The sequence below is a fragment of the Lagopus muta genome, chromosome 1 (assembly GCF_023343835.1).
Source record: "Lagopus muta isolate bLagMut1 chromosome 1, bLagMut1 primary, whole genome shotgun sequence".
Lineage (NCBI taxonomy): Eukaryota > Metazoa > Chordata > Aves > Galliformes > Phasianidae > Lagopus > Lagopus muta.
Window position 1 is genome coordinate 38,482,474 of NC_064433.1, and position 13,206 is coordinate 38,495,679.

Below are 13,206 nucleotides of genomic sequence, written 5' to 3' on the forward strand. Positions count from 1 at the left end.
TCAAACTTCTCTACAGGATATAAAAAATTGAGAATGGTAAGTCAGCAGGTGTAATGGAGCTGTTATATCACAGCCTGAACTGATGATTGAGCATTTGGTGAAGGGGGTGGCTGGCCCAGGAAGTGCAGGTGCAAGAAATTTACCTGTGCTTTCCACTTGACTGGAATCCCTCTCTGGGCTCATTTAAGGGTTAGCCTCTAAAAGGATATTGTTTGCTGAATGAAGGCTGTTTCTTGAGAAGGAGTGTTCTGCAGCCAGAGATCTAATCACCAATTTGGGTGAGTCAACTTTTTTCTCTATGTGTTCCTAATTGTATTCCTTGAGATGCTTTGCTTTGTATTGCAAAAGAACTTACCAGAAGCAATTTCTCTGCTTCTGAAGACCAACAGCAAGACAGGTGATCTTTTCTGAAAGCAGCATTGCAAGCTACGTTATTCAAATTCTGTCATAGTAGCAAAACAACAGTGTGAGAGTCTTAAAGAGAATATCAAAAGTGGAAGGGTGTCTGGAAGGAATTACACAGCGGAAGAAAGAAGCCCACTGCAGGCTGTTATTGAGTTTTGCCTGTTTATTCATGTCAGGTATACTAATAACAAAAATAACAGAAGTGTGTTTGGTAGGTCTCTTATTCTGAAGTTGTGAAGAAATAAAAAGCTAGAATCTACTTTGCATAGTTAAGCAGGAGTAAAAATAAAATAAAATAAAAATGTAACAAAAAGAACTCAATAGGGATCACAAATTTCAGCAGGTCATTTCTTAAACTCAAGTTAATTTTAAGTGTTTGTGTCATGGCTTTTGCTCTTGAGCTCTGCTGTCTAGAGTCTCAGTTGTACCAATTCTAAATTCATGGAGACAGCCCCTGCAGACACCAATCAAGCTCTTCAATACATAGAAGTTGAATATTTAAAAAAAAACAGCACTTAATGAACTAGAATGTCTATGAGCACATGCTATGTCTCCATCACCTAAACTGAAGCTTGTTTTTATGACGCAGAAGGTGTTTACATTTCAAAAAGCTATCAATTATTCTTAAATCTTGTTCCTTATCAAATTAATTTCATTAAAGAACAAGGAGTTTCTATCTGTGGTTACCATGGAGAATGAAAGTATGAAATGTGACTTCAGTTATTACTCTACTAAGATGAAATTGATTGTCTGTCATTGTACCAACAGCAACTATAGCAAAGTAAGTTTGTATCAGCATTATGTGATGCTTACCACTGAAATAAATGGTAGTGACTTTTTAGTGTTTATTAAGATGCATCTTCTATAACTATCATAAAGAGTTAATATTCCTGTTGTTAATAATCCTATGTGCATTCAGAACACTCTCATTCACTGTATTAAGATCATTTAAAATTTTTGTCATTATATTTACACCAAATCTTTGCTCTGTAAAGAGGTTGTATTACTTCAAACAAGTCTTTTTTATGGATGAGTGGACTCAAGCTGTTTCAACTCTTTTCACTTTTTAGCTGAAAATTGCTCAAAAGCTGTTATCAATTGAAATGGGGGGGGGGGGGAAGCAAAAACACCTTGTTTTTATTATATAACAGAAGTCTGTCAAGTTGTATCAGGTGCATTGGCCCTGAGTTTCTCATCTTGTAAAGACCAAATGGCTGCTGCTGGGCATTTGTAGTTCTAAGTTATACCTGTAAGCTAACACACTATGTTCAGACACTAGACAGAGTACCTATAGGCAGATACCTTTTTTGCTTTAGCCTTGAAAATGTCAATTTATATTCTGACAGAATAATTCAAAATTAGCTGAAGGAGTTGTCTTCTGCTTTTGCAAATCCTTCTTCAGGAGGATCAGCTTTGAAAGTTTGGAAATCCAAGCTATTAAATAAGTAAGGAAATTAAGCTCCTGTAAAGAGGAAATTGAAAGTCTTATCAAGTGCCAGTTAAATTCTGAGTGCTAGACTTTTTTAAGGACAGTTCTGAACAAGTTCTGTGCAACAAAGAGAGCTAATAACAGCTATTTATATTTGTATCTAGAACGATGGGAAATGCAGTAGTACTGAAAGTACTTTGAATTGTTCTTTATCAGCCTGCAGCCTAGTGCATACTCCAGAGCTCCATACTCTAAGGGGCAAGTTATCCACAGGGGAAACAGAATATCCGGCATAATCTAAAGTTGCTGTCATGGTGCGTCAACAGACTCCTTACTTTTCCTTTCAGATGGGAGTGCTCTTTAGAAAAGTTGATTTCTCACAGAAAATTATTTTACAAGTGGCAGGATAACAATAGCTACCACCAATACTCATGAGGGGAGATCAGCATTTTGCTGTCTTAATTTGAAATTTTTTTTTTCAAAAAAAGAGTTTGTGTCAAGTAATGTTTCATTTCATGTTTATTTCATGAAGAGAAAGATGCTGACTACAGTCATGTTATTTCTGCCTCTTTGTCTTTTTTTTTTTTTTGCCATCATACTGAAGTTAATGTAAAAAGAATACAGACACGTCTATGATTCTATAGTACTATGTCTTCTGACTGTCACAGTTTTTAGATTACAAAGGCACTTCTTCATGTCTAATAGAATTAAGCCTCCTAAGTAGTAGGAATGAAAGTGTTCAAAGCAGAAATTGTTGAATACTGCTGAAATAGCGAGAGTTGACTGAATACAATGCATAGCAAAATTACACAATCTTCAAAGTCCTTGTAGGCTGCTTTTACTGTCATGTGTAGGCAGGCAGTTATAGTAAAAATTCAGGTGGTGAGTTGAAAGATTCAGAAAATATGGAAGGGCCACATCAGAACATCTTTTATTTCTTGGTAGAGTTTTGTTATCTTTCCTCAAGAAGCAAGTAAAACACACAAAATTCTTTTAAATGGTTTATTAGTAATTGTAAACAGAAGCATTTCAGACACTCACATGGAAAGTAAAACGTGACTTGAAATGTATCAATATAGATTAATACCTATAGTATTCGGCTAGCTTGGCTAGACATTTGGTGAGGTGCAGAAAGTAGGCAGTATTCATAAAACTCAAGCAACAGTCAGAGTAACTTCTAGCTAAAAAAACAGTAACAGTGAGAAAAGCTCATGTTTGATTAGTTTCCACATACAAACATTCAAGTCAATTTTGATGGTACTTTAAAACTTGTCCTAGAATTTTCTTCCCCATCCCAGTACTTAAGTATTGGTAGGAAGAGCTCAGCCTGATTTGCTTCTGCCAGGTAAACAAGAAGGAATCTCCCAGCCAGTAAAGTTCAAGCAGGAGAAATGTATTTCTTGCTTCTTTCTCCAGGTTGTTCTTGCACTGCCAGCAACTAAAGATTTTCCTGAAATATTATTTGAGTAACTTTCACATGAAAGAAATGGTAGAAAACACTTATGAAAGAGTGTTATGAAAGATAACTGAATGTCTAGTATAGTTTGGGTTACAAAATTAAATATGCGGAAGATTCTGTCTTTCTAAGGTGAAATAAATATGGAAAACTCTGCTTCAGTTCTCAAGCAACGTTAAGAATTGAAGCGAATGCTGATGCTTATAAGCAAGACTAAAGCATATAACAACATATAAAACTACTTTGGTATTACTCTGATTTGAGATTTTGACTTAAATATTTTCAGGGCTTTAGCTGTTAACAACTAGATATTTCTAAATGCAAAATAAAACCCTGAAATCCCAGCCCTACTTAATTTGTCTTAGTTTATTGATTGTTATTCTCTTCATGACCTTAATCTGTAAATGTTAACAATGTTTTTGCTATAGTGCTTACAACAGTTAATGTATTTAGCTATCCTTCAGCTTTGTTTTACACCACTTCATATGCTTCCATACAGTTTCACAGTATCCATCCATTTACCATCTGCTTATATGAAAAGCAGTAGGATCAAAAATACTGGTAGGTACGAGACATACAAATCATAAACGCTGACTTTGTCTGGCAAAAAAAAAGAAAGGGTAGCATTTGGGTTCATACCTATCATCTATTACTTTTACAGAAGAATAAACTCTTACTAAACAAGATTATTGAAACTTCTTTTCAGAATGAAGGCTTCAGAATGTTTAGGGCTTTTGAGATGAGTGCTGAATCATGTTGTGGATGTGAAGTCCTTGGTCTGCAATACAGAAAATGTCATTCTACTGATGGGAGTTTAAAATAGATATTTTAAAATGTAAGCTTTATTAGTTGAGATGAAATAGCCTAAATGATTTCAAATGTATTTTTTAAAAAATTGTTATTATATAAGTGACAGTTAGAAAAGGTAACTTGAATAACCAACAATAGGGTGGATTCCACCACTAGCCTTCTGTGTTATGCTTTTTATTTCATGGATTGCTCTTAGGAACCCAGAAATGCCAAATCCCAAACCAAAATACTGCTTTTGAATTAGGGGAAAAACTGTGAATTTGAGAAAAACATACTGAAGAATATCTCAGAGCTTATGTGGTTTTTATACATCGAGTTTCTGGGGGATTTATCTGATGCCTAATGCTAACTTTAATTGATGGCGCTTGGAGCTGACAGTAGGGAGAGAGTTAAAAAACCAACATGTTTATGTTTGTACAAAAAAGCTGCTTCCTTACTACTTCTCTATTTTTTGGAATCAGAAGTACCTAAGAAACCAAGTTCATATTTTTCTGCGAATAAATGACACAGACTTGACAGAAGGAAAAACAGCAGCTTGAGTCCTTGCCTTCAGAGATACTGGCTGTCAGATTCATTCATTCTTCAATCATAGGATTACATAGGAAACTGCTATCTACAAATTGACAAATCTACAAATCTCCTAAATCTATCTGCCTTCTTTAGAAGTTCGATAACTTCACTTTTAGACAAGAAAAAAAATGTAAAAAGTTCTGTCTCTCTTGGAATGCAAACTTATAAAATGTCAAACAACAGTTCAAAAATGGTACTTCTGGGCTCATCCTTCCCATTGCCCTGTTGTTCTGGGCTCAGGCATTCAAACCTGCTATTCCCAGCCTCAAACTGTATGGCATATTGACTGAGTTAACAGCTCTGTGAAAATACTGGGGAAAAATCTGCTGAGGTTCAGAATGTTTATTGTCAATATTCTTCCAGAAATTACATCATATTTTAGGCTGGAAGAGAAAAATCATATTTGGAGTGTTTTCAAAGCAAAGAAAAACAAAATCTGCACATTACCTTCTCTCCTCTCCCTTCCCCCCCCTCCAAAACCAAGAAAAGTTTGACAAGGAAATATTGGCACACGTAAGAGAAAGAAGACTTCTTTATGTAAGCAGACTGACAGGTCTGTCACTCTATTCCCCCTCTTCATGTCTTGTTATCAAATCAGTCGCCTTTGGAAAGCTATCTCTTGGTGCAGGGAGCTTGAAATGTTTCAATTTCAGGTTTATTTGAGAAGACTGCAGGAATCACACCCATTTTTCACTGTTCTTTGCTTAAGCAGAGTCTGTTTTTCAGCATTCACAAATGAAAAAAGTTCAGCTTTGGCTCAGCAGGCTCAAGGTTTTACTGTTTTAATGTTACATAACTATGTCACTCTGAAATCCTACACTGGCCACACCTCTCTAACGTGGTGTGTTAACAGCATTGCCATTCTTTCAAACTCTTTGTTGTTTTTGAAAAAAAATAAAAGCTTCAGAAAACAGTACCTGGGATTTAAGAGTAAGATGCATCTAAGCAGTATGATGGAATTATTTCCTTCATGTACTTCTGAGCTCTCAGAATGAAAGGAAGGTGAAGTCTGAAATTAGCATGGGTGTAGTTAGCCTGGCTTTATCCCTGGACTGGCAGCTAGCTGCCTGTCAAAGGTTATAAGTAAAGTTCTTGATTGTAGGTCAGTTCTTGGTGGATAAATCACAGAAACAGCCACAGATAAGGCACATGATTGGCTATTCTCCTGCTGAGGAGAGACTGCATTAAGGTAGACTAATGAATACTGAATCATTTTCTCACCCTCAGGGTGGACGCCCCTGTCGGGGCTGAGTCACTGTGAAAGCAGTACGCTGAAGTGATTTAAAATGCAGCAGCCTTTAGTGCCAGTGACAGATGGATATAACTTGGGATTTATTTGTACTCATTTTTAGGCCTTCACAAGCCATGAGTGCAAATGTACAAGAAAATGAAAGATAAACCGTGATAAAAGACTCCTGTTTGTACACACTTCAGGGAAGTGCAAAGTGGAGACCTTGCCATAGCCATTTAAAGTGACCATGGGGGCTGACTTCTGGGGCAGACAAATATGGGTATTTTACTCCAAGGTTTCTTCATTACTTTTCCTTTTTCTACAAGACTGAAGAATCTCATGGAATAAGCAGTGCGTTACCTCTGCCTAATGGAACTGCATCTCTTACATTTTCTGCTGAAAACTTGTTCTGATGTGATGATTATCAATTTACCTGGTGAACTGGAGGTGTCATAGCATCAGAAGTGTGTATATGAAAAGCTTGAGATATGTTTTGGCTTTGCCAGTTGCATTTTAATTAGAAATGTCTATTCTTGAAGAGAAAGATGAGACTAACTTTGAAAGTATCAGCCATTCTGAAAAGATTGGATTAAACAAATTCTATTGCAGTATGAGTCAGAAATTATTGCATAATTCCCAATTTAGGAGAAAAAAAAAGTCTTATGGGCTAGGTTCTGGTGTGTGAAATATGACTTCTGTTTGTGTAGTTGTGACATCCTGCATCAGCACCCTGTGAGAAGTAGTGGCAGGGAAATCTCAGGGTCTCACGTGGCTGTCAGTGACCACTGCAGGGACCAACCCAGGAGCAGTGTTAGTGTGAGAAGGTGTAACATTGCACAACCCTGTGACCTCTCTGTGATGAACCCTCTTTAGGCAAAAAGCGCAAATAGGGCTGTCTGTGCACAGAGCAGCCACAGAACGTATCCTACAAGGAATGCTATACATACAGAAACTGGATAATGAAACTTCATAGTGTGCATGCATGAATTCTTCTAGCTCCTCAGTCAAAACATAGCCTATGGAAACCTAAATTGGAAAGCTGCTTGGGAAAGGAATCGCGTGCCAGTGGTGACTGTTAATAGTCAACAGAAGAATAGCTTTATGAAAACAATAGTTCTAATGCTAGCATCCTGTTCTAGTCATTTAAAACATTGCTGTTCATTGTAAAAAATGAGACTTTTAAGCTGACCTTCTGTTTTACCTTTGGGGAAACTAATGCTTGTATTGCTAAGGGGAAGCTGGTTGGTTGTTTTTAATATGGTATGTGCCACAAATGAGAATGTCAGGAAGGTCTGAAATTTCATCTCATCCAAATCTATTAGTGTTAATGTTCTTTTCATTACGATTTCATCAGAATTAATTAACAGAATCTGTGAATAATATGCTGCACACATTTGATATGCAAAACCAAATCAACTGTACAATTTATGTTTCCTTACAGCTGGTGCTTCGCATATTGACAGTCAGGAGTATAGACTACATGCATTAGCTTAGACCAGCTGTCTGTGATCAGCAGCTCCCAAGCCAGGATGTGCCCTGGATCACACAACAGCATGGTTCTGGAGGCTGACCTGCTGGTCTCTTGGAACTTCTGAAAAGGACAGACAGCCCTGAAAGCAGCAAACTTTTTTGCTTAAAGGCTTAAGAGCCTTTAACTCATGTTCAAATCATGTTGGCGTAAATATGACTTGGCTATTTCATCTAAAAATATTCCAAGATACACTTGTGGAATGACCAACATTTGTTTTTGATGACTTGTCCAGGGCTTCCTCTGAGAGCCCTATAAATTACCTTACTGACATGATTCATCAGTAAGTAGGCATGGCTAATACAGGAGTGGGATGCTTATGATTCTCAGAGAAGAGCTCAACGTTTATCAGAGATAGATTTCTGTTGATAGCAACAGCAGTGTGTAATTAACCCCCCTCTCTATAAATGCCTGATTTTTAACAGGAGGAGCCGTTTCTTAAGCACTGGAGAGCTTTTTCCATTATTTTGATTGCTGATTGCAAGAAAAAGATTTGAAGTTTCCTGTGCAAATTTTTTTTTTTTTTTTTTTTTTTTTTTTTTTAGAACACAATAAACCATTTACACAGACACAAAGTTCTGGAACATTGATACTTTTTGAGGCATAGAACTGAAGCAGTGCAAATCTGTTTACTGATTTCTTTGGGCTTGGCTCTGGTTCCTGGATATTTACATCTAAATTTCTTCCACTCAGATGTGGTATTTGATTTGAGTGTTTGTGAAAACTACCAATCTGATAATCTTGCAGACTGAAGCTTTCAATTTATTCACCCGTTAAGTACAAAGTTCAAGTTTCCCTTTCCAATTACAGTGCCTACACTTGTGCTGGTCTGACCACCTCGAGGGAGGCATCATTTAGATTCCAGCCACATGCTTTCCCCTGCCTCACTGTTGTGAATGCCAGCAAGAAACTGATTTATGCCAGCTGTTGCATATTTTTAATGGGCACACTTTTCTATAGGGAATAAAGCTATCAGATAGCCACAAGAAGATAACAACTTCAAGTTAGTACCAGTCTGAACTGGATTTGAACTGATGCTCTGCAAGAAAATCTCTGAAACTGTCCAGATATGTTTTGGAATCTCTGTGAGGCTCTGAGAAGTATTTTAATAGGAGATACATTTTTCTGTCACTGGTATATATTTTTTAAATGTTTCTGTTCACAAATACATGAATTATCCAAATTTCAGGCTTTATGAACTGCACTCAGACTTGCTTTATAGTTAATATGTAAGGAAAGTAGCTCATATTAGGAATGCAGTACATATATAATATACCTGGTGTGCATTTATCTAAACAGTGTCAGATTTTGAAACGTCTTACATTAACTTTGCATCTGTGCTGTGAATCCAGAAAGATGTTGAGGTTTGCTCAGCTAAATCCTTTTTCATGGTGTTGGCAGCTGAGAAAGAGTTTGTCATAGATAAGCATACTATTTTATTTTTTTCCCCCATTCCTCATTTCTGAGGAGGACATAAATGAGAATAGATTGATTCTAAAGTAACAGAAGGAGTGACAAAGAGACAATAATGATGAGCATGTTCCAGCTGCATGGATTATGGAAGCAGAAAAAAACCTCCAGGTTCTTGTTTTCTGACAAGACAGCCAATTCTGTCACTCCAATATGGATGAGTCAGAGAGAGAGTTAGGAGGTGTTCTGTTCCTATCTGCCTGTTGTAGTTCGATGGCTTTGGTATTTGTTGGGCTTCTGGAACCACGCTGTCTCAGATGAATTGAGATCCTCATCATTTCAGGGAAAAGGCAGAAGAAAGTGGTTCGTTTCTAACAAACTGTTGAGCCTCCCATCTGTTCTGTTAACACTGGTTTGGAATGGAAAAGGGTTTGAATAGGACTTGAGTATGTTGTATGCTGTACGTTTGATCCTTGTTGTGTGGCCTGCGGAGGGGGTTGAGCCTCGTCATTCCCGTTACAGAGGCATATGTTTCTGAATTGGAAAACTGATTTCTTATCTCTTCCCACCAGAACGTTATAAACTTGCTTTCCAGTTTCAGCTTTCTACCTTGAGGTGTTTTTTATATGTTACTTGTGCTGTACTTTAAAAGGACTGGTCAAAATTTCAAGTTGTGTTGTTTTTCCTCCTGCATCTTGTTCCTTTCCATCACTTCTCCTGTCTGAAACAACTAGCCAAAAACACTTGAAAAAATTAAGTTAATCTCCTTTTGACAAACAGCTCCCTGTTCTGCTTTGCCAGGTGATTGATTGATTAGTTAATGGTACCTTTGGCCTTGCTGTTTTTTCTGCAGAGCTGCCAATTACTTTGTGTGGTGCTTCCATGTGGATGAGTGATTGTTAGGGATTTGCAGACACCTCCTGTTCACCTTCAATCTCTTTCTGCTTCTGCATAGATGAAGATACCCTGTTGGACAAAACCTTCGATCAGTTTGATGCTTGGAATCTGACACATACAGTGACAGTGCAGCATTAAAGAGAATTCATCAAGTTAAAACAGGTACCTCAAGTCATTACAAGACTGCAGTTATTTGAACTTGGCTATTACTAGGTTGTTCTTAAGTGCAAGTCTCAGCTACAGAATCCATTGAATTTTTGTCTCAAATAAGGCTTTGGGGCATATTGTTCTGATACGTTAGCTTACTAGCGGACCAAAAGGGGATGAGACACATTCATCATAGGAAGGTGAGAAACTGCATACTGTAATGATGCAGCCAAACTTTTTTTTTGAAGCAGGCAGAACTGCTCTTAGCAATTCCCTGATCTACAGTTCTTTTCTGACAATTTTGAATATAAACATCAAAATGTAATCTAACTGCTCAAATAAAAAAAAAAAAAAAAAAAAGGGGGGAGGAAACCTGCCTAATTTCCAATTGTTTCCTAAGTCTGGTCTTGGAGCTGAGGGTTTTTTGATGTTGAAATGTTTTGTTTGCTGTTTTGGGTGTTTCTACTGCAGTCTAAGCAAAAGAAATCACATTTTCTCCTTTCCCTTTTCTGGGAAATGCACTGGGGAGCCAAGGAAGTTTTTCAGTAACGAAAGAATTTTGCTTCAAAGCCTAGTTTCAGACTTGCTCCAACATATGAATGGAAAGAAGACAAGAAAATAACTGTAACATCACTTTGGAAAATTGCTAGTCTGTATTCCATTTTTGTAAAGTGGTTTGTCAAAATGATACATACAGGATGAAGCCTAGACAAGAATTCAGTTATATCTCACCTCAGTGACTGCACATCTGAGCAGTCCTTTGACAGGCTTTCCCCTTAGTTTTTTTTTTGTTTTGTTTTTTTGTTTTGTTTTTTTTTAAACCTGGGCGAGCCCAGGGTATGTATCTTTGGTGGAGATGTAGATCAGTCGGTAGATCCAAAGGAAATAACCTAGAAAAATTATATGCCATGATCCCCATGATCCTCAGGCAACTCACTAGAAATAAATGTAAAGGGAAAAAAAAAAAAAAAAAAAAAAAAAAAAAAAAAAAAACCAGGCCTTTTGTTTATTTATTTCCAGCTCAGCTCCTGGCTTTGCAAGGCAGAGTTTCTAAGCATGCATCAGTAGGGGTTGATCTTGTATCCCTCTCAAAACTAACTGCATAGTTTTCCCTGTTTGTCAGGAGCTCTCCTTTTATTCTCAGCAAGCAGCCTCTTGCTATGTGGATGATGTGCAGATGGTTGTTCTGTCACCTTTAGATCCTATGATGGACAGTTTTGATGTGGTGGTAAACATGGCCCTTCTTAACCTGGAAGACACTTTGACAAATGCATTCACTTCTTGAAAGAAATTAATAGCAAAGGGACTCTGTTTACATAGATTTTTCTTTTTACAGTCCTCATCTACCTCAAGATTTCAACAAAGAAACTTAAAGGAGAGTTAAGGTTGCACAAAGTCATAAGAAAAGTTGGTTTAAATCTTGATTTCCCATTGTGTGTAACTGTAGGTCAGGTAATGCAGTTTTTAATTTTACAACTATAAACACCAAGATTGGAATAGGAATAATCTTTTATTTTTCTTCAGCTAAGATGCAAACAAATATATTTATGACACTAAAACATTTGCATTATTAAAGAATTTCGGTAAACATGAATAAATTCCTAACCTATGAAAGCTATAACTAATTTTACTCAGTCATGAACAAATAATTTTTGCAATATTTCTAGGCTTAGATTCTGTTTGCCCTTGTGTTCTTGTAAACTCATATGTCAGTTGAGTCACCCAGACCAAAGCCACGTTCTAATAAGGCATAGGAAAAAATAAAGTATATTTGCTGTAAGTTTTCTCTACTGGAACTACAAAAGTAGTTGTGACAGACTTTTTTTTTTTTTTTTTTTTTTTTTTTTTACTTTTTTTGGAAAAAAAGATGACCCTTCATTTGCTTGGGCAAACCAAAATTGTTGTTAACCATCTTTAGTGATGTTTCTCTTAGCTGACAGTTGGTTTGTGACAGATGAAGCTGAGTAATCAGTGGACTGTGGTGGAAACTGAAGCCATGTACCTGATGCAGTCTGGTTCTGAACTGTCGTTTGTGGTACATGTGGATTTGTTATGAAAGCTTCAGTGTTTTGAACATTTTTGTATTTGTTAGGATCATGAGTGGAAAAATTGCTAAAATCCATTCCTTCTTAGGGAAGGTATATTTTCCTGAATTTACAGAGCTGGATTTAGTGGCATCCCTATTTCCAACTGTCCTGGGAACATTGCCTTTCCATGGTAGCTTTGGTAATTTCACATTTGTCCTGTATTAAATGTTCCCCCTATAATGAGTTTTCTAATATTTAAGGGAACTGCCATGGAAAAAATGTAACTTTCATCTGTTACGGTGTCTTTGTTGCTGAAACACAAAGAGACAAGGAAGTAATAGAAATATATTTATGCTTAGATAATAGGGAAAGAAATAATGACAGTGAGGCTTGGTGGAAACACTGGAACAACTTGTCCAGAAAACTTTTATGATCTCCACCTTTGGAAACATTCAGAACTCAACAGAGTATGGATCTGACCAAGCTGATGTAAGTTCTCTTTGCTCTGTGAGCAGTAACGGAGATTAATTCAGTCCCTTCCAACTGAAATTACTCTCCAGTTCAGAACCTGCTATATGAAAGGCAGCAGTAGATATTGTTTATAATCATTAGAATCCTCAAATTTTAGATTCAAGATCTGAGTATCTTTACTGGTATATGAATTCTGTACCAAACTGATTCTGAATATTCATGTTGCTACCTAAATGTCACAGACCTACATGAGTTTATTCCTTGGAAAACTGCTGTTCATCTCATTTACCACTAAAACTTTGGAAACAACCATGACTAAGCTTGGGAGTTCTGGTTTTGTTTTTGTTTTTGGTTTGTTTTTTTTTTTTTTTTTTGGTATATTAGGATTAGACTGTGCCTGCAAACAGAACAGACAAGCAAAGTTGTCTGTCTTATGTTTCTTCTGAATGATTAATCAGAAGTATTTTTCATATACTGTAATGTCATTTACGTTACATATATTCAGATGCTGAAGTACATTAACATTCAATTACTCTGATAACTAATTTGAAAATTAGGGAGTCTCTGGAAATTGAAGCAGTGATAACCAAAGAAGCCTTTATGCTTACTTGTGATATGTACTGAAAGAGTCAAACATGATCTTGGAGGGATTCAGATATATTCAGTTATAATATACAGTTGGTAGATGATTCCTGCTGCAGGCAGTAGTGAAAATGGCTCGGCCAATTGAAGATGTAAACACACAGATAAGCATCCCATTTAAAGTACATTTTTTCCTTATTTTCCTTCTCTGTAATGTTTTTAAGTTCTTGAATTTTGCATGTT

General features: G+C 36.7%; 1 long non-coding RNA gene across 1 annotated transcript in view; it reads left to right on the forward strand.

The window, feature by feature from the left end:
* Positions 1 to 205: 205 nt before the first annotated feature.
* The window catches only part of LOC125688195 (uncharacterized), a 28,937-nt gene continuing 15,936 nt past the window's right edge, over positions 206 to 13,206 (forward strand). Inside the window, exons 1-2 of the long non-coding RNA XR_007374645.1 lie at positions 206 to 278; positions 9,795 to 9,898. This is a non-coding gene — a long non-coding RNA (uncharacterized LOC125688195). The remainder of the gene's footprint in view (positions 279 to 9,794; positions 9,899 to 13,206) is intronic.